The 6,789-nt window shown below is 33.7% G+C and overlaps 1 long non-coding RNA gene across 1 annotated transcript; it reads left to right on the forward strand.

The window, feature by feature from the left end:
* Nucleotides 1-70: 70 nt before the first annotated feature.
* Nucleotides 71-4,668, forward strand: LOC136043571 (uncharacterized). The gene is made up of 2 exons (XR_010621649.1): nucleotides 71-1,133; nucleotides 4,394-4,668. It is a non-coding gene; the product is annotated as an uncharacterized LOC136043571 (long non-coding RNA).
* The last annotated feature ends 2,121 nt before the right edge of the window (nucleotides 4,669-6,789 follow it).

Genomic DNA, 6,789 nt, shown 5'->3' on the forward strand with positions numbered 1-6,789 from the left:
TCGACTATAGTGTTTGCTTTATTATTTCATTTTTTGGCAGGAGCCAGATGATGCAATTTCGTACCCATCACTAAACAACCTTATCTTAATTTCTGACGACCTTTTCATTCCATCGGGTACAGCATCAACCACTATCTTTTGCCAGTTTTTGTCTCATCTTAGATCATGTCTCTGGAACCCTCTCCCCTAAATGGTTAAATATGGTGCATCCAAAATGAATTCGTACGCATCAAAAGGCCTTACGAAACAGTAAGCCTAAACTATAGAATATGGAAAGCCACATTGATCGAGAAGAATAAGAAAATCAGAAACGAGACAATTGATGGAAACAGCTACTGGCTTTTATTTGTTACAAGCTCTAAAATATAGATCTTAAGACTATAATTATATTTCATTAGTAGGTAATTTCAAAGTTCCGAAAATCCAATAAAACCGCCAAGATATAATTCCCAAGGAGATTCCACCTTTAAAAAAAATCGTGCACGCGGGGTGGAGAGCGTCATGTGTAGGGGATGTGCTCCTTGAGTGGTTCTAAATGTGCTAACTGTCTTTGGAAGAGGTGCCGACCTCCTAATGTCATCATCAAGACATGCGGTGAGTAGTTAGACTTATGCCACGTGTCACAAAACAAGTTGTGCTCCGTAATATGGACCGGCTAACAGAAAGTTCATAGCCCCTCGGTACCTCCTAAGAGAAAGAAATATTTTTGGACACTAACTAGTAAAGCAAAAAGTGCTGAGATTTAATGATTGAGATAAGAATATGTATTAAAATAAAAGGCGGGTATTTACAAGCGGAAAATTCAAACATTAAAAAAAGTAAACAGAAACTATATCAATTATCCCATTTCCCAACTGACTTTAATCATTTTATTATGCAATTTTTTTTTTGTTAAAAGTATAGGTTCTTGGAAATCTAAAACGGAAGTAGGTATGGTGATGATGTTGTCATACAATAATGCCCACAAGAGATTTTAATGAGCCTAGCTTGGGAACACAAAAAACAGATAAAAACTTGCAAGAAAGTCGTGCGGTTTTTCCATATATGATAAATGATATATACCTGTTTAAAGAAGCTTCAGTTTTAGTCTAGGTTCAAAGAATTGAATAAACACTGTGGAACAAATGAAAAACGTAAGTACTTCTTTTAATTTCAGTAAAAACGAGTCCCACCTAGGTTGAACCAAAAACGTCCTATCTCCTTAACCGTATATTAAAATCCTATAATCTTTAGCAAAAGGGAGACGATAGTCTCTGAAACAGGGTAAGGAGCCGCTTTCCGTACAGACCTTCTTTAGTGTTTCGAAGATCAGAAGTTTGGCTGGATAATGAACTTTTCCAGAGATTCCCAAGAGTTTATATCACATATGACGCATCAATGTTTTTCTCGGCTTAGCTACTGTTTTCTTTAAAATATCAAACAATATTTTACAGAGACTGATTATGTCATGTGATTTTGTGTCCCCAACGAGTGTTTTATAGGGCTACCTTCACCCCCCCCCTCGGCTAGAAAAAATCCTGTCTCGTTACCGCCTCTGAAAAAAATGTGTTATTTTTGTGGGCTTGCAAATATTTGTATTATTTTCTGGGGAACTGATGTAGAGATCATATCAGCGACAATAGTGCCATTTCACGAAAAAATAGTGGATTGAGAAAAATGCATTTTCAAAATCTGGGGGAAGGTAGTTTTGTTGTTTTTCATCTTTCTCAATAAAAATACCGAAAAAAGTATTTTACAATAATAATGCCGGAAAGTAATGTTGCAAAATATATCGAGGAGGGGCAAATAAGATTTGGGAGCATAAATACCCCCTTTCCCCAATTGATGCTACTGCAGTTGTGCATTAAGTGAAATGCATAACTTTCGGATAGTTGGGTTAATCCGTGGCGGGAAATAATTGGGTGCAGTATCTTAAATAAAAAGTGAAAGAATTAGGGATGCATTCCGGATCCGGTAAAAACGTACTAAAAACAAACTTTTTCGATCCAGCTGACGTATCGTATTAGCTGGAATACGGTATAAGTATCCCCAAGTATTTTCTTTTTTACTTAATTACAATTTTACAGAAAATAGGCTTGTCGGTGGATTTGCACTTTTTGACCCTTTAAATAACACATGAAACCAACTCTCTGTAGACATTTTATATTATTCACTTTTTTTAACTCAAATATGTTATTATTTTACTTTATGAGCTGAATCCAGAGTAGACCCAATAACAAATTTCTTTCGTGTCACAATGTTAACCTAAAACTTAACAAATAAACGAATAATTCCTAATTCGTCCGGTGTCTCCTCGGAAAGTTTAAACAAGATGATTTAAAAATACTTCTTCTAAAACTATGCATAGTGATGCTTATTATTTGTGATTTGGCTTATTCCGATGTGTTTGTTCATGACTCGAATCCAAGTTGCCTATTTTTTTTTTCCTATCTGGAATTAAAATAAAGGCGAAATTTCGTGATTTACCAAATTACCCGAAATACATGGTTACGCGCATAATTCGCAATTAGGCTGATTCAACTGTGTTTATTGTCTTTCCAATTCTCTATTTTGAAATAATAAAGCAAAATTATTGTCAATCACTTCCGACTCTTTCCACTTTTCGCTTTTTTCCTCATTCAAATGTGTTTAAACAAAGGCCAAAATATGCACTTCTACGGTTTCCGCAAATGGGAAAAGCGTGCCATTTGTTGTTTTTTGTATTAGATGTAAAAAATAATGAAGGTTCTAGCCATTAATAAAATGATTTTATTTTTAATTTTAGATTATTAACAGCGTGCAAAATCGCTATATCATTCCTTGTATTTTTGGTTAAAAGTGTTTTTGACAAATATTTTGTTAAGCCTGACAATGGTGAAACTTTTTATTTTCATGTCGTGTTTTAAATGTATTTAGAGAATCAATAATAATACTAAAAATTTCAAAATATCAAAAATTTTTTAATGGACTATAGTCTTTACCAAATAGTTTCGGCATATAGACAGCATCAGCCAATAAGTAGTCTCCAACAAACGTACGATAAAACGCTTTTGAAATCAGCTAGCCTTTTTAGATATGTTTTTGCTTAATTTTGTCAGAAATACATTTTGTGTTAAAATTGTTAAATAATTAATTTCCTTCCCAATATTTAGTGGATCGATATCACCAATAGCTACAATAAAAATATTTTTGAAATTACAAAGTAGTCCAGAGAATAAAATTACTGTAAAATTTGTAGTCACATAGGAGATAAATACTTCTACCACTGCTAACAACTCCTCGAAGCCCAAAACCGCCTAAGACCAAGATACCACAAAGCTGTGTCACCCTCAAATTACCACCAAAGAATTATCACCCTCAACAAAGCTTTATGACAGGGTACAAATTCACGAAAATAAGCTCGGGAGGGAAGTCAAGAATTTTTCCAGATTTTTTAAAATGAATTTTTAAACACGATGTTTGAGCAAGATGAAAAAACATAGTATCGTTACGAATCAGCAGTGCACGGAGGAGCAGAGGGGTGGAGGTGGATAGAATAACTTTTGGGACTGTGTCTTTTGAATGTAAGAATTCTAATAAATTCTGTATAATTCATTTATTTTTCTGCAAATTCTTAACCCATTCTTTGAGCTATTTTCTCAAAGGTGTTTTTTTTCCAAAATGCCCTGATGTCATTCTTATCACACCTGCCATTCATACCTATATTTTTTTTTCCAAATTCTTAACCTATTCTTTGAGCTACTTTCTTAAAGGTGTCTTTTTTCCAAAATGCCCTGATGTCATTCTTATCACACCTGCCATTCATACCTATATTTTTTTTTCCAAATTCTTAACCTATTCTTTGAGCTACTTTCTTAAAGGTGTCTTTTTTCCAAAATGCCCTGATGTCATTCTTATCACACCTGCCATTCATACCTATATTTTTTTTTCCAAATTCTTAACCTATTCTTTGAGCTACTTTCTTAAAGGTGTCTTTTTTCCAAAATGCCCTGATGTCATTCTTATCACACCTGCCATTCATACCTATATTTTTTTTTCCAAATTCTTAACCTATTCTTTGAGCTACTTTCTTAAAGGTGTCTTTTTTCCAAAATGCCCTGATGTCATTCTTATCACACCTGCCATTCATACCTATATTTTTTTTTTTTCCAAATTCTTAACCTATTCTTTGAGCTACTTTCTTAAAGGTGTCTTTTTTCCAAAATGCCCTGATGTCATTCTTATGACACCTGGGTGTCAAAAAACGAAGTCGTGTTAACTACTTTATTAAATTGCCACCCTTGACATTTCGAGTCTATTCATAGCCAGAGCATAAGAAACACGCCTTTCCTACTTTGGCCAATTGAATAGACTTTAAGTTCAGTTAACTCCCCCCTCCCTTGAAGAAAAATTAATCTACTGTAATGTTTTTTAGCTATTCCTGATCCTTATGCTGGTGTCATTCTTATGCACAATAACAGCTGCACCAGCTTTTGGTAGACCGCTTCATGGCCGAAGAAGATATAAAGCCCGACCTTATGGTGTCCCATTGGTCAATGAGGATGACCTACTGTATTGGAACTCTTTACGCTATTTGTCGTAGTCTAATTGGTTCTTCGCCAATCTAACAGTTACCAGAGCATTGCAAATTTCTATTTTTTTTATTTAATAATTTTATCAATTCAATTTAAATAAATATTTTTATACTAACGTATCAGTATGGAAAATTGAATATTTTCAAAACTTCCTCCATATTTTACCAGCGATCAGTGCAATAAAGGCTTGCGATGTTGAGCAACTTATTAAGTAATTAAATTTAAGTAAATTAAATTAAATTTCCTATGTAGATGCTCCTAGATTTATGGCTAAAATCACTCAACTCACAAACTTACCAGTTAGAAAACGTCTGCAATCAGTACGTAGTCTGTAATCGCAGAATCTGTATACATCGGCCTTTGGAATACTTATTACTGCAAAATAGCAAAATGTTAAAGTTCATCGCAACTAGGACACCGTATATCGTTTGTCAACTTTTAATATGTATTTAAAGTTTACAGATAATATTTGTCATTTGATAGAATCGTCACGAGTGTTAGGTAACGATTCATGAATTAACACGAGAATTACTACAGAATTCAGGTCATACAGTAAAGTTCTATCCATAGCCTATACGGTGGAGCTGTTTTTAATATGAGAGGGTGGGGTTCAAAACTTTTATTAAAGGATTTTAGGTCTTACAAAATTGAATGACTCCCATAGAATTCGCATTCCCTAAAATTTTGACAATGTCTGGCAAAAAGCTGATGTTTTTGTTCCACAAAATGGCTGAAATGCCACTTTTCTGTATCACAATCTGTTTTACTACTTAAAAAGGTTCCATATTTTGCAACTTCAGTTCAAATCAGACGTTTTCTAGGTTTCTACGACCAGTGGTCTGATGCAAGCAGTCTTGGGGAAAAAAAAAACAAGAGATACATCCATGCTACTCATGCAAAATGTGATTTTTCTCCTTGTTCATGATGAGAAATTTCAATTTTTCAGCAAACTTTCCATGTCGAATCATCGCTTTTTTGAGCCGTTTTAAGCTTTTCTTTTGATAATTCCATAAATTTTCTTTCACAATAGATTTAGGATCAATCAAAATGTCATTATTTCTGGATTAGCTTGAAATAGCAATTTTTTACCCTTAGACGGTTTTTCTTTAAAATTTTGAAATTTTGAAAGCCATATTACAGATTTTATTCTTCTGGCAAAAAAACAGCATCCCTGAGAAAAAAGAAGCATTCGTGATTTTTTCTCTGGCAAAAAAAAACAACTACACAATTTTCCATTTTTACAGATGGGATCTTGAAAACTCTACATTAAATTTTCTGACACGCTGAATTTGTTCGCGTGATTTTCAATAAAATTCTATGACTTTTGAGGGGTGTTTCCCCCCTTCTTCGAAAATAAGATAAAGTTTCTCTGGCTTGCTCAACACACCTTCTTCTTAACTCTAAACAATTTTTTAGATAAAAAAGAAGATAATTAACTAAACTGGGTATTACATCTCAGTTTCCTCAGGTTCTGAGAATGTAATGTAAAATATTTTACTTGTTTTTAAAATGATATGAATTAAGGTAATGATTATTCTGATATATTTGGGGAATGGGACCACATTTCAAAAATATATTTCGAGTCTAGACATCAAAATAGTAGTTATAGATATCTGTAGATATAGTTGTTTGGAGAAGGGGAGGGGGGTAATAAGATATTGTATTGGGCAACTAGAATAACAGTGACAGTAAATTTGGTGAAGTATTGGACTTTTTCTGTGGTATCGGGATACAGGCCCTGAATCTCCCCTGTCTGCATACCTGACGCATTTTGTTGTAATTTTTATACTATGCTATGCGTCAGCAATATCTCAAACCAGAAAAATGAGTAATTGTTCCTCATTAGCATATGCAAAACGACCTCTAATTCAAAACAACTAGCTGAAAACAATAGCTTGTTTAAAAATTTAAAAATTGTTTTAAAAAAAATTGAAAGTTCAAAAATTGAGCGCTTAGAATTTGAAAATAGTGGGCTACAGGGGAATTGATTTAACATTTTTGATCAAGTTTAAACCAAAAATTGCTGTAAGGCTGTATCCAGTATTTTTGCTTGGGTGGGCGGAGGAATAGGCTAGTAGCGAAAACTCTTTTTGTTGGACCACTTACCAAAATAGTTTTTATTTGAAGGTTGGTTTTTACAAGAGTTTTAGTGGCGTGTTTAAATCCATATTGACCCGTGTTTAGATCCATATCGTTTTAGGAGAAATAATCTTTTCACCCGTATTTTACGACCAGT

This window comes from Artemia franciscana, unplaced genomic scaffold (assembly GCF_032884065.1).
Source record: "Artemia franciscana unplaced genomic scaffold, ASM3288406v1 Scaffold_7281, whole genome shotgun sequence".
Taxonomy (NCBI): Eukaryota; Metazoa; Arthropoda; class Branchiopoda; order Anostraca; family Artemiidae; genus Artemia; species Artemia franciscana.